Source organism: Bos indicus x Bos taurus, chromosome 1 (assembly GCF_003369695.1).
Source record: "Bos indicus x Bos taurus breed Angus x Brahman F1 hybrid chromosome 1, Bos_hybrid_MaternalHap_v2.0, whole genome shotgun sequence".
NCBI lineage: Eukaryota > Metazoa > Chordata > Mammalia > Artiodactyla > Bovidae > Bos > Bos indicus x Bos taurus.
The window spans coordinates 131,736,131-131,763,655 of NC_040076.1; the positions used below are offsets into that span (position 1 = coordinate 131,736,131).

Consider the following 27,525-nt stretch of genomic DNA (forward strand, 5'->3'; position numbering starts at 1 on the left):
CATGTCTTATAGTTATGTACTCTTGCCTGGAAAATCCCATGGACAGAGGAGCCTGGTAGGCTGCAGTCCATGGGGTCGCAAAGAGTCGGACACGACTGAGCGACTTCACTTTCACTTTTCACTTTCATGCATTGGAGAAGGAAATGGCAACTCACTCCAGTGTTCTTGCCTGGAGAATCCCAGGGACAGGGGAGCCTGGTGGGCTGCCGTCTCTGGGGTCGCACAGAGTCGGACACAACTGAAGTGGCCTAGCAGCAGCAGAAATTTACTTGGAGCCCAAGGAACAAAAAAAAATCTGCCACTGTTTACACTTTTTCCCCATCTATTTGCCATGAAGTGATAGGTCTGGATGCCATGATCTTTGTTTTTTGAATGTTGAATTTTAAGCCAGCTTTTTCACTCTCCTCTTTCAGTTTCATCAAGAGGATCTTTAGTTCCTTTTAGCTTAGGGAGGTATTATCTGCATATCTGAGGTTATTGATATTTCTCCCAGCAATCTTGATTCCAGCTTGTGATTCATCCAGCCTGGCATTTAGCATGATATACTCTGCATTTAAGTTAAATAAGCAGAGTGACAGTATATGGCCTTGATATACTCCTTTCCCAATTTTGAACTAGTCCATTATTCCATGTCCGGTTCTAACTGTTGCTACCTGCATACAGGTTTCTCCTCTCAGGAGGCAGGTAAGGTAGCCTTGTATTTCCTTCTCTTTAAGAATTTTCCACAGTTTATTGTGATTCACATAGTCAAAGGATTTAGTGTTGTCAATGAAGCAGATGTTTTCCTGGAAGTCCCTTGCTTTTTCTATGATCCAACAGATGTTGGCAATTTGATGTCTAGTTCCTCTACATTCTCTAAATCCAGCTTGTATATCTAGGAGTTCTCAGTTCATGTACTGTTGAAGCCTGTCTTGAAGGATTTTGAACATTATTTGCTAGCATGTGAAATGGGCACACTGAATCTCTATAAAAATATAGAAAGACATTTCAAAGAACCTGGACAGAATCATTCTAACTCAAATATATTACTTAGGACAGATCCCTGGGCCAGGAGGATCTCCTGGAGAAGGAAATGGCATTCCATTCCAGTGTTCTTTGTTTTTTCTTTCAAACTTTAAACTTTTTATTTTGTATTGGGGTATAACTGATTAACAGTTGTGGCAGTTTCAGTTTCAGCCATACATATATATGTATCCATTCTCTCCCAAACCCCCATCCCATCCAAGCTGACACATAACATTGGGTAGGGTTTCATGTGCTATAAAATATATCCTTGTTGGTTATCCATTTTGAATACAGCAGTGTATACGTGACCTTCCCAAAGTCCCTAACTATCCCTTCCCCACTGGCAACCATAAGTTTGTTTTCTAAGTCTGTGAGTCTTTCTGTTTTCTAAGCAAGTTCATTTGTAACATTTATTTTTAGATTCCACATGTAAGGGACGTCATACAATATTTCTCCTTCTTTATCTGACTTATTTCACTCAGTATGACACTCTCTAGGTCCATCCACGTTGCTGCAAATGGCATTATTTCATTCTTCTTAATGCCTGAGGAATATTCCATTGCACATATGTACCACATTTTCTTTATCCATTCCTCTGTTGATGGACATTTAGTTTGCTTCCATGTCTTGGCTATTGTAAACAGTGCTGTCATGAATATTGGGGTGCTTGTATCCTTTCATATCATGCTTTTCTCTGGATATATGCTCAGGAATAGGATTGCAAGGTCATATGGTAGCTCTATTTCTAGTTTTTTTAAGGAACCTCCATCCTGTTCTCCATAATGGCTGTATTAATTTACATTCCCAACAACAGTGTAGGAGGGTTCCTTTCTCTCCATACCCTCTCCAGCATTTGTTTGTGAATTTTTTAATGATAGACATTCTGACTGATGTGAGGCGTCTCATTGTAGTTTTGATTTACATTTCTCTAATAACTAGTGGTGTTGAACATCTTTTCATATGACTATTGGTCATCTGTATATTCTCTTTGGAGAAATGTCTGTTTGGATCTTCTGTCCATTTTTTTTTTTAATGTAAACTAAACAATTTTATGTAATCACATTGCTGTGCTCCTATACAGTCAAATGGAAATTCAAAGGACATGATTTTTCTGAATGTTTATTTCAGAAAGTTAGAATTGGATGCCTGAAAACAATAAAACTAATAATATATTAATATATAATGTTAATAACATACAGTTGGTCATTCTTTTTCCTATTCTACCACAGCTAACTGACTGGAAGTCAGTTTTAGTAACTACTACTAACATAAGACCTTCATCAATAAGTGAAGATATATAGGAAAATCCATAATATAACTAAAAAACATCAAAGATAATATGATGATAAAAAAATACAGTGACATCTTAGTTGGTATAAGAAACAGGATAATTAAGAAAGCAAAGCCCATGATCACATACAGGCCACGGAAGCCTGTGACTGTCACGAGTGTTGACTTCTCCTTTATCTGAGGTTGTAAAAAGTGCTTTGTAAAATCCTGAGGTTTGCAGCAGTTGTAACCTCCTGAAGAGACTTCAATCAAAAGGGTTTCTAGAATATTCTGACGATTTCCATCTACCAGGCTGTGGTGAGCTCAAGCAATACATACTCCAGAGGACAGAAGACAGACATGTTGGGAAGTGGGAATGACTTCTACTGCACTTAGGGAGAAAGGGCATGTTGCTACTCAGCCTAGTACAAGTGTAGAAGCAACACCTCAGTGATTCAACCTTTAAAGACTCTATAAAAATGACAACAACTGGTAGGAATAAACCTTCAGAAGTGCCTTCTCAGACCTCCCGTCATAAGCACGAGCATAATCAAAACACTGAGTTTTCATGGTCTCACACAAAATTAGACTCACTTATGACAATGGCCGGAGAGGCTCCTATAAGACATCGGGGCTGGGATTTACTGTAAGATACACATCGGTTTAGTGCATCACTATGTGTTATGGAAATATGTGTCACTGACAGAGTGAAGGCATATTCTTGAATAACACAGCAAATAACACTACAAATTCAAGGAACATGGACACAATGACAATAGCTAACTTCATGATGGCTACTACTTGGTAGAGCTAGGATTGCCTCTCCCATAAAGTACTTCAATGGCCAGCTGGGATATTAGCCATTAGTTTCTCACTGTAATTCTCACTTAGAAACCGAATCTAATACTTTCCATGTTTACTAGCACAAGAACAGTGAAAAATCCTTGTAGAAGAAAGCCAGACAGATATGCTTCTGTTTTATCACAGAAGCTGCCTAGGACCGGTCCTGCTCACAGACAGATTGCTAATTCCAAATTTATTGACAGTTATGCAGATATTCTTTACCAGTTGAGCCACCAGGGAAGCCCTCATAGCTCGGTTGGTAAAGAATCTGCCTGCGATACAGGAGACCCCGGTTTGATTCCTGGGTCGGGAAGATCCCCTGGAGAAGGGATCCAAGGAGTAAGCATCTTTTAATTTCATGGCTGCAGTCACCATCTGCAGTGATTTGGGAGCCCCAAAAAATAAAGTTTGACACTGTGTCCACTGTTTCCCCATCTATTTCCCATGAAGTGATGGGACCAGATGCCATGATCTTTGTTTTCTGAATGTTGAGCTTTAAGCCAACTTTTTCACTCTCCACTTTCACTTTCATCAAGAGGCTTTTGAGTTCCTCTTCACTTTCTGCCATAAGGGTGGTGTCATCTGCATTTCTGAGGTTATTGATATTTCTCCCGGCAATCTTGATTCCAGCTTGTGTTTCTTCCAGTCCAGCATTTCTCATGATGTACTCTGCATATAAGTTAAATAAGCAAGGTGACAATATACAGCCTTGACGTACTCTTTTTCCTATTTGGAACCAATCTGTTGTTCCATGTCCAGTTCCAACTGTTGCTTCCTGACCTGCATATAGATTTCTCAAGAGGCAGGTCAGGTGGTCTGGTATTCCCATCTCTTGAAGAATTTTCCACAGTTTATTGTATCCACACAGTCAAAGGCTTTGGCATAGTCAATAAAGCAGAAATAGATGTTTTTCTGGAACTCTCTTGCTTTTTCCATGATCCAGCGGATGTTGGCAATTTGATCTCTTGTTCCTCTGCCTTTTCTAAAACCGGCTTGAACATCAGGAAGTTCACGGTTCACGTATTGCTGAAGCCTGGCTTGGAGAATTTTGAGCATTACTTTACTAGCATGTGAGATGAGTGCAATTGTGCAGTATTCCCCAATGTAATTGGTATTACATTAGAATTGTAATACCAATTGGAGTTACCAATTGGAATTACAATTGGAATTACCAATTGGAATTACCAATTGGAATTACAACTGGAATACCAATTATAATTGGAATTACAATTGGAATACCTCCCCAATGTAATACAATATAAATACTCACTCATACATATATGACTCTTTGTGGCCCAACGGACTGTAGCCCTCCAGGCTCCTCTGTCCATGGAATTTCCCAGGCAAAAATACTGGAGCAAGCTGCTGTTTCCTACTCCAGGGGATCTTCCCAACCCAGGGATCAAATCCCGGTCTCCTGAATCTCCTATGTCGCCTTCATTCATAGGTGAGTTCTTTACCACTGGGCTTCCCTTGTGGCTCAGCTGGTAAAGAATCTGCCTGCAATGTGGGAGACCTGGGTTTGATCCCTGGGTTGGGAAGATCCCCTGGAGAAGAGAAAAGCTACCCACTCCAGTATTGTGGCCTGGAGAATTCCATGGACAGTCCATGGAGTCACAAAGAGTTGGACACGACTGAGCAAGTTTCGCTCACTTCACTTTCACTTTACCACTAATGCCACCTGGGAACAAAAGTGGTATCAAACACTGTATCCTACTTTATAACTCCCCCCTTACTTATCAGTTCATTGTAAACATTTTTCCACGTCATTGAATGTCATTTTTAATGGCCAGTTACTATGTACCCAATATTGGGTTCTGAACACAACAGGTCAGTCATTAACTTCAGCTTTATGACAGCTGAAAGGCAAATGAGATGACCAACTGCTGCTGATCTTTTATGCAGGGTAGATCTATAACTGCCCCAGGAAAAGGCACAGATAACAATATTGAAGTTTTCTCATTGACTATAAATGAGGAAACAGTTTTTGATGGCCAGGGGAAGATTGTGAAAGAATAAATAGGAGATAAGTCAAGAGGATTCATGTTTCTCTCTTTGTTCCCTGTTCAAATGTCATCTATGGAGAGAAACTGGCTGAGACAAGTAGTGAAATAAAGTGTCTTCATTCATTTTTTGTGTTTATTTGGGATCAATACACTGTTTGATTTTGAAAAACTTTGAGGTAACCATCCAATTAGAGTTAAAGGAAAAATGAAACCACAGGAAATATCAAGCACAGATGCTTCCAAGCATCTGGGAAGTACTCTTTTGGATTGCTTGGTCCTGAATATAGTTCTAGGTTCTCTAATTATAAAGATATGTTTATTTAGCCTCTATTCTGTGGCAGGCATATACTAAGAACTTTACCATTTAAAGGTCAAGTAAATTCTGTGAAGTAGGTTATAATCTCTATTCTGTACATGAGGAAATAGGTTCTGAGAGATTAGATAATTTGCCAGTTAGTGGGTGACATAACTAGTTAATGCTAGAGACAAGATTCATATCAAGGTCTGCCTTCCCAAGCCCTTTCTTCTATGTTACTCTATTAAGTAACCATTCATGGTAGGCAGAGTAATGCCCCCCACCTCATCCTAACTGCCAGAACATTACCTTATATGACAAAGGGGAATTAAGGTTGCAGATGGAGTTATAGTTGTTAATCAATTGACCTTAAAATAGGGAGGCCATCCTGGATTATCTAGTTGGGCCCATTGTAATCACAAGTGTCCTTAAAAGTGGAAAACAGAGACAGAGAAGGTGTGTCAACAGAGGCAAAGTCAGAGTGATGCAATGTGAGGACTCAGCCTGTTGTTGCTAACATTGGAGATAGAAGGCAATCATGAACCAAGAGATGTGGGCAGCCTCTAGAAGCTAGAAAAGGCAAGGAAGTGAATCCTTCCCTAGAACATCCAGAAAGGGATATACCCTGCCAACACCTGGGTTAAGCCCAGTGACACCTGAACTGGACCTCTGACTCACAGAACTGCCATATAATAAATTCATGTTGTTTTGAGCCACTAAGTTTGTGGTAATTTGTTACAGCAGCAAACAGAAAACTCATTCACCATCATTTTGTGAATATCTAAAGATCAGATTTGTATTCTTAGAGAAGACCCACACATTTAGTTGTTGTTGTTCATTTGCTACTTCCTGCATGTAAATCCATGATTTTCCCCAGAAAAGAGTTCTTAAGATCTAGAAAAGTGTTGGATGAGAGTACAAAGTTCTGGGTCAAGTGACATGGACAAGATTATTTCAACCTGAGATAGAAAAATGTCTACTATCTATTTACTACTATGGCTTGCTTACTCCTGTGATACTGTTTGAGACATCTGCTTTTAAGAACCTCGTGGATCATCTAGGGAAAAAAGTGAATTATAAAACACCTCTCAGGGGCTCAGTAAACTGCCTTGTTGGATGTAGTCATTAAATACTGAGTCAGAACTTTGGTTGGATACCACAGATAAGACTTTGGAGTAATAAACAGTGCTGGACAACAGGTCTACCAATTCTTGAGGCAGAAGATCTGAACCTGAATTCTACCTCTGTTACTTTCTACCTGTGCATATATAGTGTAATCTTCCTAAACATCCATTTTTTCATCAAGATGGGCTCATATTACCAGCTTGGAAAGGTTTTTAATAAGGACTTAGTAAAAAGATAGATCTAAAGCATCTAGAATAAGGAATTCCCTGGTGGTGCAGTGGATAGGAATCTGCCTGCCAGTGAAGGGACGTGAGTTCAATCCCTGGTCCACAAGCCGCAGAGCAACTGAGCCTGTGCACCATAATTACTGAGCGTGTGCTATAGAGCCAGTAAGCCACAAATACTGAACCTCCATGCTGCAACTCGTGAAGCCCATTTGCATACAGCCTGTGCTCTGGTGACAAGAGAAGCCACCACAGTGAAAAGCCCATGCACTGCAACTAGAGAAAGCTGGCACACAGCCACAAAGACCTGTCACAACCAAAAGCAAACAAATAAAAATTTTTTTAATTAAAAAAAAAATTTTTTAAAGCATCTAGAACAATACCTGGCACATAGCAGCCAATACCTATTAGCTTACTTCCTTCATGTTACCGAAATGCTGTAAAGGTTTTGTGTTTTTTTTTTTAACCAGCAGAGAGGAAATGCTTATTTTCCTCTATGATCTGTTTTTATTGCAAGAAGGCTTACATATAGTTTATAAATTTCTAGATTAGGAACTTTTTTTAAAGGATATAAACATTCATTCTAGGAAATGTGCCTGGAGGCCCAGATTGAAATCTGTTCCTCCAGCCCTTCCAATGATTTTAGAGGCTTCTGATCCCTTGTGTTATATCTCTTACTGATTCAAAGAGCTAGAGTGATTTTTGTAATCTGTAACTACACCCTGCCAGATACACAGATGCACTGTGTATTACACCATGAGATATGTAAAACTGAATCCTGTCAGTCAAGGAACAACTTCTGCTTATTCTGCTTTTAACAACATAGATGCTAACAAAGCATTAATATTTTGGAATTTATGGAAGAGTATTCACTCATACATAATGCCAATGTAATGAACCAAAGACTGAAGATAATGCTGGTGATCCCTTCCAATAATCTTAAATTGCCATTAACTCTTTACTTGATGAGACAGGGTGGTGAACAACAATAATTCATGGTAGACAGTTACCTAACATTTTGTTCCTCATGTAGTTATTTTTTGGGGGAAATGGCCTACAATTTATCAAGAAAGCTAGAACAGATTTTTGAAAGAATCAACCAGGATTGTGTGGAGTAATAATAATATAAGATTTTCATAAAGATGGGTAGACAGCACTTTGAGCTCCTACTGCAGAAATACATGTTAATTGTGGTAAATAAGAATTTAGGACTGCTAATTAGGACAAAATCCAAAAAATTCCTTCAATCCATCTTCCACTGTTGTTAGAAACTTTTGAAATTTAATGTGGACTACTTAATAATTCTCTGTAAATGCAATTATCAAACTGAGTTTCTTACAACTTCCTTACACATTCTGTTTACTCTGTCAACCACTTCACAAATCTTGTAGGCCCAGCTAGCAAATTTCAGGCAAGTATTAAAAGTTACTCAATCCTCTGATTTTTTAAAAAGAGCTATTTCTGAGAGGACTCAGAGACACAGAGAAGTCAAAAGTCATCACAGTATGACTCCATCTCCTCCCACATCCATGCTAGGCAGGACTTGTCAGTACATCTCAAATTTTCTGGGTTGTGCACAGCCCAGTGTAGCTCCTTTAATCTGCCATGTCCACTTTCTCAACAGATCCAGGCACTATTTAAAGGGAACTTGCCAAGTCACAATCTCCTTTGTAGCCTGTAAGTTCCATGAAAGCAAGAGAGTTCTCATCCATATTTGTATTCATAGAACACAAAACACATCGAACAAATGCAGGTTGAACAAAAATACTCAGTTCTGAACTACATCCTGTCCCAGTCTGCTATCACTTTTCACAGGCTCTGCTGTTCAGTCTCCCATTTCTCTCCTGGTTTCACCTTTGAGATTGTCCTCATACTGTTATCTTTGCCACTTGGCTACAGTTCTGACTTTCTGTGTTAGAAATATTGGTTCCAGATCCCTGAGGAACCCTTCTCCTGGTGCCCAAAGGTTGGGGACCACTGGTCTCAGTGATCTAAGAAGTACTGTGCTCTGCTGGGCTATGAGAAAACTAGAGCAAGGCCCGAGGATGTTGCTGGGCTGTGTCAGTCTGGGTTATATAAGAGAGGAGACAATTACAGCTAAAGGGCTTGGAGGTAAGGTGAGGTGGGGAGAGAGATCTAGCAGGGTGGATATGGGGTCAGGAGAGGTAGGAAGGAGAAGTGGAGAGATGCACCAAACAGGAAGCCTAGCACTAGTTTGACCTGAAGATTCAGCTGACAGTTCTAGGGCAGAAAGTTAGGGAAGGGATAGCCAGGGGCTGTCAGCTGTGCAGGAGCTTCCAGCAGTCAACTCTGGGAGGGGAAAAGACTGAGAAAAAAGAAATAATTAAATGTAGAGGTGCAAAATGTGGGAAAGGAAAGGGGTGAAAGAGGGGAGGTAAGGATGAGAGCTACCAGTCTGGTTGTGTGTGCTAAGTCGCTTCAGTCGTGTCTGACTCTCTGTGACCCCATGGACTATAGCCTGCCAGGCTCTTCTGTGAATGGGATTTCCCAAGCAAGAATACTGGAGTGGGTTGCCATTTCCTCCTCCAGATCAGTCTGGTTAGAGCTGGGCTAAACATTCTATTTTGCCCATCAGCTTGGAACTTGTGGGCATTCAGTTGCTGTGTAGGCAAAATTGAAATGAGAAGCCTGTCTCTTCTGTACTCAAATGACTTGGGTAGATTCTAATGAACTGTGTATATCGGGAAAGGAAAAGGTTAACTGAGATTAACCTGAAAAACAGCCTCATGTGGCAGTTTTCAAACAAGCAGGTTGACTTGGCTTGTGTGAAGGTGATGATGCCTGATCTGGAAAAGAGCAATATATGTTGTACCGTTTTAAAATCCATTCTGGCACACTGTGATGAATGTGTCAGCTGGCAGCTAAGAACTTGCTGAAATGCAAAGTCTCTCACCATTTATAATCGACACTCCCCTTCTAGGAAAGAGCCTGTCTCATCTCTGAAGCAGTGGACTTATCAATTTGCATAAAATCTGCCATTCTCAATGAACACATATTTATCATCTACCACTTACTTTCCTACTGTCTTTAATTTTATTTTATTTTTAAACTTTACAATATTGTATTAGTTTTGCCAAAAATAACAAAAAACAAAACAGAATTAGTTTGCAGTGAATCAGCACCTTTAAATTCAGCCATGCTGGGTGAATCTGTCAAGAGTGGCAGGAAGCCATTGCTGGAAGGGGGAGGGAAAGGAATAACATGATCCTTTTCTGTTTCCATCATCTTTTTTTGTATGTATCTAAGTGGTTAAATCACCACGTAGGTTAGATGTTAAGTGTACAATAGATTACTGTGCTGTTCTGATATCTTGTTAAAGTTGAACTTGTCAGTTGTTTATTCTTTACCTAACCTGTTCTTGCCTGGAGAATCCCAGGGATTTGGGAGCCTGGTGGGCTGCCATCTATGGGGTCGCACAGAGTCAGACACGACTGAAGCGACTTAGCAGCAGCAGCAACACTTATGAAAGATGATCAAATAACCCAACTGAGTACAAAGAAAGCTGAAAACTTCCCAGGTCTTAACACCAGTCCCTGAACAAAAAAGGAATACCCAGGATCAACAGTCTACTCTCAAATCCCACAAATACTACATATACTACCTGCTCACATTTGCCCTGTTCTTGCTGCTGTTTACCCATGAGAAAGCCAAGCCCGAATTTTCTCTTGAAGCCAAGACTTATGGAAATGCCAAATGAATCAGTTCAAAATTTTACACATTTGGTTTCATTTAACTTATTCTTCATGCTATAGGCACCACTTGATGACATTACAACTCCGTCACATCTCTCCATACATCTTATTAAACTGAAATAACATAAAGCAATAGAAAAAATGGTGACCAGATGCCATCTTGTTTCAGACCAAACTATGTCAGATTTTGAATGAAACTTGACAACATCTGGTTGCTTAGATGGCATACATAGATTTATCAAAGTTATTTCAGGGAACTTCTCTGGTGGTCCAGTGCTTAGGGAATATGCCTTGCAATGCACAGGATGTGGGTTCTACCTCAGATCCAGGAACTAAGATTCCACATGCAGCTAAGCCCGCACACCACAGCTAAAGAGTCTGTGTGCCGCAATGAAAGATCCCGCGTGATGCAATGAAGATCCTGCATGCCACAACTAAGACCCAACACAGCTAAATAAATAAATATTTTTATAAATAAAGTTGTTCCACTCCTTTAATGTCATCTAGAGAATGCACACAAATATATGATGCTACTACAAAGCTGAAAAGAGACTTTATAAAGTCCCATCATCGGCAGGGACACTGTATATGAAAGAAAAGCATAGTATAATCCATCTCATCAAGAGTTAATTTTACCAGCAGCATGTACAAAAATTTAGAATGTGTGAAGTCTTTGACCCAGCAGTCCTATTTCCAAGAATATATCCAAAGGAGATCACTAGTAAAGTACATAAAGATGGCAAGCAAGGACACTCATCACGGCTTTCTTTACACTGTGAAAAATGGAAAATAACTTTATTGTCCTTTAATGAGGGACCTGTTAAACAAAAAAATCAATGCAATATTATGCAGTCATCAAAAAAGATAGTATATCTGTACACATATATTAACAGAAAAAATCTTCATGTCACCTGCATGCGTGCTAAGTTGCTTCAGTCATGTACAGTTCTTTGCAACCCTATGGACTGTAGCCTGCCAGGCTCCTTGGTCCATGGCATTCTCCAGGCAAGAATACTGGAGTGGGTTGCCATGCCCTCCTCCAGGAAATCTTTCCAAACCAGGGATCAAACCTTGAACTCATGTCTCCTGTGTTTCCTGCATTGGCAGGCAGGTTCTTTATCACCAGCACCACTTGGGAAGCCCTAGTGCCACCTAGAAAGCCCCTTCATGTCACAATGCTAAGTAAAAAGAAAGGTACAAAAGATATAAAAAAGCATTCATCCTATGAATCTATATAAAACAATTTGTATCTAGACTTTGGATGGTGAAATTTCAATTATTCAACACTTTCTTCTATTTACTTTTTAGTTTTATTTTCCATATAAGCCATGCATCTACTTTAAAATCAGGGGGAAAATTTTTTTAATTTTTTTTTCATATTTTCATCAGAGGGAAAATAATCAGTATTCCGTGTTTCAGTCATACCAGAAATCACCCAGGAAGCCAAATGTAGCTCTTACATTTCTATGCCTTCTGTTGCAAGGAAAACTGCATATAAACAGACTGTATTACAAAGGGAAACTGGATAAATGGTGCCTAGAACCCAAACCAAAACAGAGGTGAAATACTACATAAACTAAAGTGGATGCCTTTATTATACATAGTGTTCAAAAGAATTAAGTCATTGCGCATGTGTACATGGATTACTATATTTTCATGACTAACAAAAAAAATAACATGGATTCCAAATAGCAGCAAAGAATATAACCATCATTGGTTTTTCTTACATAAGTTACCACTCTATAAATTTCCATGTTAATGTGGAAAAATCTGACCTGAACAGATGGATCTCACGCTGTTTTCTAAAACATGAACAGATTTCTGATCTTCTGGACCAGGAAATGAAGTCAGCTCTACAACAGCAGACACCATCATCCAGCTCCTAGCATTTTAATTTAAGGAACTGCTAATAAAAGCAAAATTCCGTCTTTAGAAATAACAGCACAGCGATACGTTTGTCTTAATGGAATGTGCTCTTGATAGAGAAAGAAAACATAGTGGAGACCTGTGGCAGTGGAGGTGCTGGCTGACTGACCACCCAACTGCACTAGTTTTGGAGAATCCCCTCACTGCGGTTCTTGGCAGGTACCGCCATTCGGCTGCCTCCATCCTTCATTCTCCAAGTTTCCCTTGGAAGGCGCAGTCCTGAAAGCTGCCACTCTGCCTGCTTAAATCTTCATCTCATTAGCCAAAGGGCCCCTTTTCCTTGAGTATGTCTTCACAGCAGCAGCTTCACAATAGACACTCTTGGGTTGGAGAACTTGCAGTCAAGCAATTAAGCAACTTTGCACATTTTTTCCTGCTTCACCACTTTCTAGCTGTGTAACTTAAGGCTGTGAAGAGGCTGGTAGAGGCAGCAAGACTGAGCATGAGGAAGAATTGTGGCCAAGGGGATTGCCCGTGAGGTCAGGATATTGGTTATATAAAGAGAGAACAAACAAATATTATAGTTAAATATATTGAAGATAATGGGAACCAAATTTCTCACCCTCAGAGAAGGAAGATATAAATAGAAAAAAGGTGAAGACTAGAATTAACACTGTGGTATTAGAGTGCCGTTTAAGATATTAAACTAATTTTAATATAAATAGGTTAATAAATATAGATGTGCATATGTACTTATGAGTTCCCCAGTTCTGTCAGCTAAGATGGCCATTGTTCTTGTTGTTGTTGTTTAGCCAATAAATCATGTCCAGCTCTGTGACCCCATGGACTATAGCCCACCAGGCTCCTCTGTCCATGGAATTTCCCAGGCAAGAATTCTGGAGTGGGTAGCCATTCCCTTCTTCATGGGACCTTTCTCCTTCATTGGCGGGTGGGATTCTTTACCGCTGAACCACCAGGGAAGCCCAGGATGGCCTTAAAGTAGCCTAAAGTAATGAGACTCCAGGAGCAATGACCACACCTAGCACCCAGAGCTTGCATTCTCTGCTAAAAGAAAGCAGGGCTCTTTAGAAAAATATCTTTTGAAATGACTGAAATGGCAGGGACAGGAAAAGTACAAGATGAATCTGAAACATCTTACACTAGAAAGTACTCGGATAATAGAGATTTCAAAGCAACACAAGAAACAACTTGAATGGGATTCAAATGACCAAATCTGTAACAATTTCAGCATCAAAGTCAATAATGAAAGTAATCCACTGAACACAATAGAAATCCACAAGCCAAATTGATGTAAATAAATGAATATATAAATAAAGAGAAAACTCCTTTACAACAGAATACAAACTAGTAAAAGTAAAATAAATGGAGAATTCCCCGGTGGTCATGTGGTTAGGACTCCACCTGGGATTCAGTCTCTGGTCTTGAGGAGTTAAGACCCCACAAGCCACATGGCAAGGCCAAAGAAAACAAAAAAGGTAAGATGGAAAAATTGGAAAAATCGCCATTTGGCAATCATCATAGTAATTACTCAAGCAAGAATCATCATAAGTGACTGAAAGTTTGCTGAAGAATAGGATGACATAGTCTCAAAGTATCTCCCCACAAAATGCTTATTAATTACAAAGGGAGGGCTTCCTTCATGGTTCAGTGGTAAAGAATCCGCCTGCCAATATAGGAGACACCGATTTGATTCCTGGTCTGGGAAGATCCCACATGCTGCAGAGCAACTAAGCCTGTGTGCCACAACTGTTGAGCCTGTGCTCTGGAACCGAGGAGCCACAACTACTGGGCCCATGCGCCACAACCACTGAGGCCTGTGCACCCTTGAGTCCATAGGTGCCATTGCAATGACAAGCCTAAGCACCACAAATGAAGAGTAACGCCCGCTCTCCACAACTAGAGAAAAGCCCTTGCAGCAATGAAGACCCAACATAACCAAAAATAAATAAATAAAATTATCTCTTAAAAACTACAAAAGGAAAAATAACAACTTGACAGTGGAGAAGTTTTCACCTTTACCAAGTCATCAAAGTTCACATCAGCAGCAAAAAGACCAGTCACTGGGTAAGGGGCGGCAGACACCACATTGGGCAGCAAAGGTACCAGAAGAAGCCCCTGAAGCAGTCCAAGGAGCAAGACAAAAAGATGGACCAGGAAGATAAGGCATTCAAGCAGAAAAAGGAGGAGCAGAAGAAACTCGAGGAGCCAAAAGTGAAGGCCACAGGGAAAGGCCCCATGGGCACAGATGGAATTAAGAAATCTGGCAAAAAGGAAGCTGTTCCTTGTGCCTGAGGCAATGATGCTCCTTAATTCCATTCATGTTTAAACATCTGGATTTCCTGCTGTAACATCTGTTGCCATCTACAGCTAGAATGAGGTGTTGTCTTAGAACCTAGTACATTTAAGAACAAATGTTTGTATAAATTAATAAGTAATCATAGAGTAGCTCCTCTTTAGTTCTTCTTAGCCATTTCTACTTTAGCTATGAGATCTGCATAAATCCAACCCAGAATCCTGCCGAAGTGTGTTGTTAAGTCTTTGTTCTATACTGAATTCTGTACTACTTGGATTTAAATGAATTCATTTAAAATGGCAAAAAAAAAAAAAGGACAAATCAATATTGTGTCTCTTAATAAGATCCACTGAAAACACACAATATCACATCTATCATTTTCCTGCCAAAAATGTATAACTATGCCAAAAATGCATAACTTGCCTCAGACAAACCTAAATAAACCTAAATGAGGAACATTCTACCAAATGAATGGTCTGAACTTCCCAAAATGTCAAAGTCACTAACAACAAGGAAGAAATGAAGAACTATCACAAAGTAAAGATTAAAGGGACATAACTAAATGCAATTACAACCCTGGATTTGATTCTAGACAAGAAATAAAAAATATTTTTCCAAAAAGGAAATTACTGGGACAAATACTGAATGACTGTGGTTATACAGGAGAGTGTCTTGTCTTTAAGGAAGACACTTAAGTAGGGATAATTAGGCATCACATTTGCAACTTATTTTCAATTGGTTCAGAAAAAAAAAGTATCTGAATGAGTGACAAAGAGAACATTGAAAAATGTTTATCATTGGAGAACTTGGGGTGAAGTATACATGAGAATTAGCTTTCACCCCAATAGTTTGTTGGACTTTAAAAGCATGAAACTTTACTATAAATTTGAAATTATTTCTAAATAAAATATGAAAAAATATATTGGGGATAACATAAGAGTTTTTGGAAGAAGTACATGAGTTAATACATATGAGGTGCTTAAAACATAGCTAGGTATACAGTACCTGTAAAGAAGGCTGAGCGTTGAAGAATCGATGCTTTCGAACTGTGGTGCTGGAGAAGACTCTTGAGAGTCCCATGGACAGCAAGGAAATTAAATCAGTTAATCCTAAAGGAAATCAACCCTGACTATTCATTGGAGAGACTGATGCTGAAGCTGAAGTTCCAATATTTTGGCCACCTGATGCGAAGAGCCAACTCTTTTGAAAAGACCCTGATGCTGGGAAAGGTTGAGGGCAAGAGAAGAAGGGAGCAACAGAGGAGATTTTTGGATGACATCATTGACTCAATGGAGCAAACTCCAGGAGATAAAGAAGGACAAGGATGCCTGGTGTGCTGCAGTTCATGGGTTGCAAAGAGTCAGACACAATTTAGCAACTAAAACTGCAACAACAAGGTACACGGTAAATGTTAAATAAATGTTAGTGATAATTGTGGTAGTGGTAGTAGTAATGAACACCTGAACTGTACACCACAACTCATCTGAATCAGAACAAGTTGACTCTGGCTCACTTATTTATTTTCTCTTTTCAGATTTAATTTTGAGATTCAAAGAATATTTATTTGTATTTGAGATGCTAACACCATCACTGAACTTTTTATTGAAATTTAAGCACACAGTGTACACGTAGGACAATATTTTATAAACCACTGTCCTCAAGTAAAAAAAGATGTTAGCAAAATATTTTAAATAATCAAGATAAGCTTTTGAAAAGTCATTTTCATCTTTCATTAATTTAGGCAATATGGTGATAATGAGGTTATATGATCTGTACATAAATACATTATATGTCTTTATCCATATATAATATATACATTAAGATGTATATATTTACTATAAGGCAGTCATATACAACATTATAATAATACACATAGAGTTAACAACCATGAGAGTTGAAAAAGCCTTTGGCGGTCATCTACTCCAGTTCCTTTAATAGCAACTATCACCTCTGTAGCATCTGCAACAAATAGTTCAGTTTCTGTTTGAACCTACTTATTCCTTTTGAAAGCAGCCACCTGGGAATCATTCTGGTTGTTAGAAAATTGTTTTTTAACATTCAGTCAAAATCTCCCTATCTATAGTTTCCAGAATCTGTTCCTACATATTAGCTCTGGGGTCACTAATTATTTCTCTTCCACAGGAAATCTCAGTATCAGGAACTTTTCTACCCTCCCTGTCCCAGGTCTCCCATCATGAGTTTTCTCTTCTCCAGACTGAAAATCTCCTCTTTTTTTAGTTACTCCACATATAATCATGGTTTTAATCTCACCATATTAACCACTCCAGTTTCTATGATCTCGCCTATTCAGGAGAGATTCTACTTCTATGAGGGGAGCCTGAGATCACACCAGCTATTCTGGCATCCTCACACATTTAGGGTTTTTCCTTCAGTCAATATTTACTAAATGCCTGTGGTGTGGAAGGCACTGTGCTAGGATACTGCGAGAGATAAAATTAAGAAAACATATGCTTTCTCTTAAAGAACTTACACATTCATGTGGGAGAAAAGAAATATGCTAATAGTACCAAAAATAGACACAAGTGCTGTGTATGTTAAAAGAAGGAAATTATACAATTAAATATGTATTTGCTGTAACACGAAGTACTAGAGAACAAAAAGTGATGACAGTTTCAGACTAGACCTGTTTTGGTTTGGGATAGCATGAGAATTGGTAAAAAGCAGTAGGCGTGGGATTTAAGCAACATTAAGAGAGGAATTTCCAGATTGGGAGAATTACGCATCGATTGAAAAGACACAAAAAGTTTTTATTTTTATCCTTTTGACCTGTAACAATGTGATCAATAAACACTAGTCCAGATTGATTTACATACAACTTTATAGAGAGACAAATAAATTGACTACTACGCACCTAGTGCTTTACATTATTATTTTACTAAATCCCACAACAACCCCAACAAGGTAGGCACTAATATTAGTCTCTCTTTAAAAACAAATCAAGTGAAGATCAACAAGCGTCAGTGACTTGCCCAAGGTTACAGAGCTGCTTATGGCAGCCAGCCTTCAAATTCAGACTGTCATCTTCCAGTCTGACTTGAAGTCGTCAACTACTTACTGCCTAATGAAGCAATATCCGGCAAACTCCCACCCACATTCCCACAACCTTCCTGGAGAACTACTTGGGAGAAATCTCTCAATGAACAACCTGTTCCTCCTCTGGGTTCAAGAACACTTTCTACAGAACTCTGTTACAATCCTTGGCATAACGTATCACTCACTGTGAATTGTTTATGTAACACTCACTCCTGATAAAGTGTTACTGCTCCAAGAACAGAGATTATGTCCTTACTTATTCATGGTATCCCCTTACCTTAAGGCATTGCCAGACTCAACAAATGCTGGGAGCATGCTTTGAATAAAGTCACCCGTTTAACCAGAGACCTCTAATTCTGGGTCTCATTTGTTGTGTAGAGCTTTGGTTGCCACAGTTCTGCAATCTAACACTATCTTCTATCTCAGCTCTAAATTAAGGGAATCATCCAAGAAGTAATTGTGAGTATCTGGCTTCAGTCCATCCCGCCCTCAGCAGCCTCATTCATCTTTGGGATCCTCGCTCCCATTTATTACTTTTTAAATTTTATTCATTTTTGGCTCCACTGGGTCTTGGTTGCAGTGTGTGGGCTTTCTGCAATTGTGGCAAGCAGGGGCTCCTACCTAGTTGTGGTGCGCTGCTCCTCATTGTGGTGGCTTCTCTTGTTGCACAGCGACACCGGCACAAGGACTCAATAGTTTTGGCGCATGGGATTAGTTGCCCTGAGGCAAGTGGGACCTTCATGGACCAGGGATGGATCATGCGTTCCCTGCATTGGCAGGTGAATTCTGAACCACTGGACCACCGGGCAAGTCCCTCACCCCCATTTAGAACAATGGCTCAGCCAGAGTTACACAGAGCCCAGAGGCAAAATAAATGAGAAATTAGATTACCTAATAGCTTTACTTTCCTTCAGGTTTTTAAAGTAAAAGTCATGGTTCAATAAAGTTGCTGATACTCCGGGGCCTTAAATACAAGGAAAGAGAAAAGTGATTTTGAGAAGTCAGGAAATGACTAAATGAACCTAAGTAATGATGACACACATGTGGATTGAATTAATATAAAATTCAATACATGAAATGGTGTTCAGTTCAGTTCAGTTCAGTTGCTCAGTCGTGTCCGACTCTTTGGGACCCCATGAACTGCAGCACGCCAGGCCTCCCTGTCCATCACCAACTCCCTGAGATCACTCAAACTCACGTCCATTGAGTCAGTGATGCCATCCAGCCATCTCATCCTCTGTCGTCCCCTTCTCCTCCTGCCCCCAATCCCTCCCGGCATCAGAGTCTTTTCCAATGAGTCAACTCTTCGCATGAGGTGGCCAAAGTACTGGAGTTTCAGCTTCAGCATCAGTCTTTCCAATGAACACCCAGGACTGGTGAACATCCAACCAGGATGGACTGGTTGGATCTCCTTGCAGTCCAAGGGACTCTCAAGAGTCTTCTCCAACAACACAGTTAAGTGCACATAAATTATTACATATGCTCATTGATCATATATAATTCAACTACAGCAGTGACTATAAGGGAAATCAGAGGAGTAAGTATTTAACATGTATAATGTTATACAGTGAAAGTGAAAGTTGCTCAGTCGTTTCTGACTCTTTGAGTCCCCATGGACTGTAGTCCATGGAATTCTCTAGCCCAGAATACTGGAGTATTCTAAATACTGATAGCCTTTCCCTTCTCCAGGGGATCTTCCCAACCCAGGAGTCAAACTGGGGTCTCCTGCATTGCAGTTGGAGTCTTTACCAAATGAGCCATCAGAGAAGCTCATAAAGGGCCAAAATTTTTAAGCTTTATATATATATATAAACATTTATAGGGCAAAGTACAGTTTTGGTCCACAGAAAGACAAAACTCAATGATCTCAGCTCATCTCTGACATTTCCCTAAGTAGACGGGGATTTCCTGTGTCCAGACTAGAAGGTAGATGGATGAAAAGTGAGAAGGGAGAGGCACTGGAGTGGGTATCATTCTCCTTCTGACACCCAAGCCAGTGATCAGCACACAGTGACTTTTAAACAATACTTTGGTTACATAGAGAATCAACTGTTAAGGACAGAATGGCAAAAGAAAAACAAAAACAAGTGTGGTGATGGAAAAGGTCACTGTGCCTGATTTTATAATAAAAATAATGCTGGAGAAACATGAAATAAGAAAGAGCAGCGGCACATAACATCCTGGAACTGTGACTTACCAGAGTGTTTAAGAATATCATCCATATTTCCTTGCAGAGGCAACGTGACCTCCACAAGGAAAATGAGACAAGACACTCATCACCAATGAAACGTTCGAAAGTGCCCAAGAAAGAGAGTTTAGTTAGAATACAATTAATACCATCATCATTTTCCCCATCAACAAATTCCAACCTCAACCTGGAAAATTATATTGCTATTCAGTTCACCAGGATGCAAAGACTCCTCAAGCACCTACTAATTGGGAATGATCTAGTCCTCATGAAGACCAGCACAAACTGCCAGATTGCTAGACAGGCCAACAATTGCTATGATCAGCTAAAAGACCTGAAGTGTGGATAGCAGTACTATCCAACTTAAAAGTCACTATGGATAAACAACAAAGTCCTAATGTCTATCATGGGGAACTATATTCAATATCCTGTGATAAACCATAAAGGAAAAGACTATTTTTAAGAAGAATGTATATATGTGTATAACTGAGTCACTTTGCTGTACAGCAGAGACTGGCACAGCATTGTAAATCAACTATACTTCAATTTTAAAAAGTTACTGGGGAATTCAGCCATCCATTTGAATTAAAATATTGTAAAAATTAATTTTATAAGCTCCAATTAAGCTTATATTTGATTATGGCATATTCAGTTCAGTTCAGTTGCTCAGTCATTTCTAACTCTCTGCGACCCCATGGACTGCAGCACTCCAGGCTTCCCTGTCCATCACCAACTCCTGGAGCTTGCTCAAACTCATGTCCATTGAGTTGGTGATGCCATCCAATTATCTTATCCTCTGTCACCCCTTCTCCTCCTGTCTTCAATCTTTCGCAGCATCAGGGTCTTTTCCAGTGAGTCAGTTCTTTGCATCAGTTAGCCAATATTGGAGCTTCAGCTTCAGCATCAGTCCTTCCAGTGAATATTCAGGACTGATTTCCTTTAGGATTGACTGGTTTGATCTTCTTGCAGTCCAAGGGACTCCCAAGAGTCTTCTCCAACACCACAGTTCAAAAGTATCAATTCTTCAGTGCTCAGCTTTATTCACAGTCCAACTCTCATATCCATACATGACTACTGGAAAAACCATAGCTTTGACTAGATGGACCTTTGTCAGCAAAGTAATGTCTCTGCTTTTTAATATGCTGTCTAGGTTGGTCATAGCTTTTCTTCCAAGGAGTAAGTGTCTTTTAATTTCATGGCTGAAATCACCATCTGCAGTGATTTTGGAGCCCCAAAAAACAGTCTCTCACTGTTTCCATTGTTTCCTCATCTATTTGCCATGAAGTGATGGAACTGGATGCCATGATTTTAGTTTTTTGAATGTTGAGTTTTAAGCCAGCTTTTTCACTCTCCTCTTTCACTTTCATCAAGAGGCTCTTTTTTTCCTCTTGGCTTTCTGCCATAAGGGTGGTGTCATCTGCATATCTGAGGTTATTGATATTTCTCCTGGCAATCTTCCAGCTTGTGCTTCATCCAGCCTGGCATTTCTCATGATGTATTCTGCATATAAATTAAGTAAGCAAGGTGACAATATACAGCCTTGATGTACTCCTTTCCCAATACTCCAGGTATATTTATATGTATACATATTTTCTTCACTGTCATATTTTCTTTCATCTACAAAAAATACTCTAAAGAGTAGCTCCTTTTTAAAAAGATTGGATAGTAACAGTTTGAAAATATGACAGACTAAATGGCATTTAAATAAAAACACTTTAAGTATTTTTTATTAATTTTTATTGGAGTATAGTTCCTTTACAATGTTGTTAGTTCCTGCTGTTCAGCAAAGTGAATCAGTTATACATATACACATATCCCCTCTTTTTTGGATTTTCTTCCTAATACACCACAGAGCACTGAGTACTGAGTATAGAGCTCCTTTTGCTATACAGTAGGTTCTCATTAGTTATCTGTTTTATACATAATTGTGTAGATATGTCAATCCCAATCTTCCAGTTCATTCCACCTCCTCACCTCCTTGATATCCATACATTTGTTTTCTACGTTGGTGCCTCTATTTCTGGTTTACAAATAAGTTCATCTGTACCATTTTTCTAGATTCCACATATAAGTGACACTATACGATATTTGTTTTTCTCTTTCTGACTTACTTCACTCTGTATGACAGTCTCTAGGTCCACCCTCATCTCTGCAAATGGCACAATTTTGTTCCTTTTTATGGCTGAGTAATATTCCATTGTGTATATATGCCCTAACTTCTTTATCCATTCATCTGTTGACGGACATCTAGGTTACTTCCTTGTCCTGGCTATTGTAAATATTCCTGCAATGAACATGGGGGTGCATGTATCTTTTTGAATCATTATCATTAAATATTTAGAAACTGAATAAGTATTAAAAGTTTCAAACTAAGTAACATGTTATTCCTCATAGAAGACAAGCCTATGTACATATGGGTTAAAATAAGCAATTACTTCTCACAAAGCCATCTTCAATAGAATTTTACATCTAGTAATGAAATGAATTTAAAAATGAAAATGGGAGTATAAACCTAGAATTTAAAATGTAATCTTTTTATCATATCATGAAACATAGTTGATTATCTTTATTATAGAAGGATGGAGTTGGTGATGGACAGGGAGGCCTGGCGGGCTGCCACAAAGAGTGGGGTCACAAAGAGTCCTACATGACTGAGCGACTGAATTGAACAACCAAATGTAAATGTCAGATATTATAAAGGGTAAAAAGATAGATTTGACTATATAAAATGTGAAATTTTCTATACAGCAGAAAATATAATAAAGTTTAAAAATTTTTAAAAAGTCAGGGAAAAAGTTGCAACATACTCAACAAAAATCTTTAGCATCTGAAGAATTTTCACAAATAAGAAAAAGCCTATAAGCATACCAACAGAAAAATAAAGCTATGAGCTGGAAACTCACAAAACAAAAAAAAAACAACCAGTAAGTACTCTTGCCGGGAAAATCCCATGGACGGAGGAGCCTGGTAGGCTGCAGTCCATGGGGTTGCTGAGAGTCAGACACGACTGAGCGACTTCACTTTGACTTTTCACTTTCATGCATTGGAGAAGGAAATGGCAACCCACTCCAGTATTCTTGCCTGGAGAATCCCAGGGACGGGGGAGCCTGGTGGGCTGCCGTCTGTGGGGTCGCAAGGAGTCGGACACGACTGAAGCGACTTAGCAGCAGCAGCAGCAGCAGCAGCAGTAAGTATATAAAAAGATGCTCTTTACTGCCTATCCAATTGACAAAAAACCTTATTTTGGTAATAGTGTGGGAATTCTGACATTCTAATTCAGTTTTTATACTGGTATATTGGTACATCTTTTTTGTAGCACAATCTAGAAATATCATTCTTCCAACAAATATTTCTTGAATACACATATATCTGACATTAGAACATAGTAAAGAATAAAACAGACAAGGGAGGAGATAAGAAGTAATTAAAGAAATAAATCAATGTATCAAAAATAAAACATGCATATCCATTGAACCATCAATTTCACTTCTAGGAATTTTTTCCAAGGATATAATCAAGTGCACAAATATTTACTCAAAGATACTATTTGCAGAATGGTATGATAACAGCAAAAATCAGAAATAAATGAACGTTCTTTATTATGAGATTATTTAAATAAATTGCTCTGCTTACATAGTACAATATTACACGACACTTAATGATGACCTAGTTTTATATGTATTGATTTGAAAGACATTAGTGATAAATTATACAGTGAAAATGCAACCAACAGAAGATTGGTTCATTTAAAATACATGTGGATTTACTTAAAAGAAAATCTGTTTGAGTATAGCAGTGTCCTAAAAAACTAAAAATAGAATTACCATAATGATCCAGGAATCTCACTCCTGGACATGCATCCAAAAAAGATGAAAGCTCTAATTCAAAAAGATACATGTACCCCGATGTTCATAGAGCCACTGTTTACAATACCCAAGACACTGAAGCAACATAAGTGTCCATCAACAAATGAATGCATAAAGAAGATGTGGTACGTATACACAATGGAATATTACTCAGCCATAAAAAGAATGAAATAATGTCATTTGCAGCAATATGAATGGACTGACAGATTAACATATAAGTGACGTAAGTCAGAGAAAGACAAATATTACATCATTTATATGTGGAATCTAAAAAATAATACAAATGAACTTATTTACAAAACAGAAACAGATTCACAGACATAGGAAACAAACATGATTACCAAAAGGAAAGGGTGGCATAAATTGGAATATGGGATTAACAGATGCACACTACCAAATATAAAATAGATAAATAACAAAGATTTACTGTATAGCACAGGGAACTATACTCAATATCATGTAATAATCTATAATGGAAAAGAATCAGAAAAAAAGAATATAATGCATATATGTATAACTGAATCACTTGCTGCACTCACACAATATTGTAAGTCAACTATAATTCAATTTTTTAAAAATCTATTTACAATACTTTTCTCTGGTTTTATGTATTGCCCTATTACCCAAATTTCTTAACAATGAGCATACATTTTATTAGAGAAAAACCACAGCTATTCAACATTTTGAAGAGCATATATGTAATCTTTACAGAGTTCACAAAGCGTATCCCACCAGTATAATTGAGATTATCAGCATTGTGATACATCTTAGTCATTATTTTCTTCAGGTTATAACTTTCCATAAGATTGTTGTCTAGCTTTTTTCCTATTAAATTTGTCATTAATTCTTTTTGTTTAAACTTCATTTAGGAATATCTTTTTTGTATTAATATCAATTTTACCTCTTTATAGACTACATTTGTTCTGTAATTAAAATATGTGTATTTTCTTAGACTTTAAACTTTTTATCTTGTTTTGGGGTATAGTCAATGTTGTGAGTTTCAGGTGAACAGTGAAGGGACTAAGCCATACATACACATATATCCATTCTCCCCTAAATTCCTGTCCCATCCAGGCTGCCACATAACATTGAGCAGATTTCCATATGGTGCTCAATGCGCTCAGTCACTAAGTCATGTCCGACCCTTTGTGACCCCATGGACTGTAGCCTGCCAGGCTCCTCTGTCCATGGGATTCTCCAGGCAAGAATACTGGAGTGGGTTTCCATTTCCATCTCTAGAGGATCTTCCTGACCCAGGGACCAAATCTGCGTATCCAGCAGTGGAAGGTGGACTCTTTACCCCTGAGCCACCAGGGAAGTAACATGCTATACAGTAGGTCCTTGTAAAAATAAGTAAATTAATTTTAAAATATGTGTAAATACTTTCTTGCTCAGCCAAACACCAAACACTTTAATTCACAGGTTCTGTGACTTGGAAACAGATGATTATGAAAGTTAATGGTTATGAAGAGTTCAGAAATACTAAAGATGTCAAAAAATAAAGATGGATTATAAAAAAGTTCTGGAAAACATGTGTAATTTGTGGTGTGTGATGGCGCTGAAAACCAGTAAGTGTATTAACATGTTTGTAATGTTTGTGTGTATATACTATGTATTTTCATATGTGAGAGTTCTTGTTTATGCTCACCCCGTGCCCTCCCATGTAGGTAAATCAAGCCTGTTAGGCATATGCTTTATCTGCACCACCAGGACGAGCCACATTTGCCTTCAGTTATCTTCAGGAAACAAGCATCAACTCATCCGAAAAGGGTTACACTGTCGAGCGGGCGCTACTCTGGCCACCTGCCTTGGAGGCCGGCTATTTCTGGCAAAGGTGCGGCGTAGAACCGCAAGGCACGCCGCCTCCAGGGAACTAAGCCGACGACGAAGACGCTGGAGGTACTTCAGCACCACGGACACGGGCAATCCCAATCAGGTCCTTTAGAGACTAAACAGCCGACACCTCCCGTTTCCCAAGCGCTCCCAGCCCTCTCCGCCCAGTGCGTCACTGTCTCTGGGCCCTCAATCGTCACTCAGTCGCCAGCTTTTCATCCCGCTCCCCCGCCAACCCCGGCAAAAGCCTGGACACAGATGCGAGTCTGCGCGGCCCCCCTACTCGTCCTTCCTGCTGGCCCGCGCACCCCTCCATCCTCCTCTCTCCAAAGGGGCCACACGGCGCACGTGGCGTAGAAACCCTACGGCCCAAAGGCGGGTCAGGGAGGGGTAGCACTTTCCTCCTCGGAGCTGCGCGAGGCTGCGTGGACTTGCCCTGCGCCTCTAGCCACCACACTCGGCCGCGGCCTGGCCCTTCCTCCACTACCCCTTGCCCTTGCCTTTCACTGGGGAAAGATCGCGCTGTACCGTTTATTCTCCGCGAAAATCTCAAACCATACACACAGGCGTCCAAGGGTCGGCAACAGAGTAAACGAAAATACTCATTCTTATTTCTAAATAAGAATTTAGAAGTTGTTATTTCTTACAACCACCCAGCATTCTTATAACCTTATTTCTAAAACCACCCAGCATTCTTAAAAAGTTTGAAATTGATGCCATGGCGCCACAGGGACTCACCCTGGTTTGGGTGGGCTCCTGGGCGTGAGGAAAGCAAGAGCCCTGGCCTTTATCAGAGAAGTACACATACACACGACGGTGGCAGGAAACCGGGGCGCAGAGGCCATAGCTGATGCTGACCCTACCGAACTCGCGTCCAGGTGTTCCAAGGGAGCAGTGCTGGGAAGTGGGGGCCCCGCGGACCCTCAGGCGTCGAGCAGAGCCCCGGAGAAAGGGTGTGAAGGGGGCGGCCCAAGCCCCAAAGAGGGACTCGGCCTCTTAGGTGCCTCGGCTGAAAGTGAGTGGACTTCTCTCACTCCTTATGGGTGGGGGCGGCCGGGCAGGCAGGGTCAAGTGCCCAGTCTGCTGTGCTGACTGGCGGCCGGGTTACCTGCGTGTGGCGGAGAGGAAGGCGCGAACCGGTGCTCCGGCCGGGGCTGCCCGCTGCCGCGCGCCTAGTCCAGGCTCTGAGCCCGCTGAGGCCACCGCGGGCTTCGCCAGGAAAACCGCGGCCCGGGCGGCGGAGGCCGCGGGGCTGGGCGGGGAGAGGGGCGTCGCCCGCGCGGACACTGCGCCTGCGCTCTCTGCGGCTCCCCCTGTCCCTCACCGCAGGTGCCCCAGTGGAAGACTACCGGGGGCGCCGGGTATTCGTGGCAGGCGGGACTGAGGGACTTCCCCTACCCGCACGGTGGGAGGGCCCAGGAGCCGGGAGCCTGCCTTTCCGGACCGCCAGAGCCTACGCCCTCAGAAACACGCCCTTGGAGAGACCAGATTTGAAGCAATCGCCAGCCAGCCCGAGTGACTTGATTTTCTGGAAGAGGGCAGGGAGGCAGCCTCAATCCATTTCGACCGTTCTGTTTGTGTTTAAGGTCGCAAGTCGATTCCTTGCTATTTAAAATATGTCTCAGTTCAGTTCAGTTCAGTTCAGTCGCTCAGTCGTGTCCGATTCTTTGCGACCCCATGAACTGCAGCACGCCAGGCCTCCCTGTCCATCACCAACTCCTGGAGTTCACTCAAACTCATGTCCAAAGAGTCAGTGATGCCATCCAGCCATCTCATCCTCTGTTGTCCCCTTGTCCTCCTGCCCCCAAAATCTCCCAGCTTCAGGGTGTTTTCCAATGAGTCAACTCTTAGCATGAGGTGGCCAAAGTATTGGAGTTTCAGCTTCAGCATCAGTCCTTCCAATGAACACCCAGGACTGATCTCC

At 40.3% G+C, this 27,525-nt stretch overlaps 1 protein-coding gene and 1 pseudogene across 4 annotated transcripts in view; one reads left to right on the plus strand and one right to left on the minus strand.

The window, feature by feature from the left end:
- The window catches only part of SLC35G2 (solute carrier family 35 member G2), a 36,313-nt gene extending 9,447 nt beyond the window's left edge, over positions 1-26,866 (minus strand). For 2 of the 4 annotated variants that reach the window (XM_027545398.1, XM_027545405.1), the window contains exon 1: positions 26,710-26,866. The gene's annotated coding sequence lies outside the window, so the exon portion shown is untranslated. Of the gene's footprint in view, positions 1-26,339; positions 26,442-26,464 lie in introns of those variants that run through there. The other 2 variants (XM_027545410.1, XM_027545415.1) reach the window with 2 other exon arrangements.
- Positions 14,363-15,735, plus strand: LOC113898188 (annotated as a pseudogene).
- Positions 26,867-27,525: the final 659 nt, after the last annotated feature.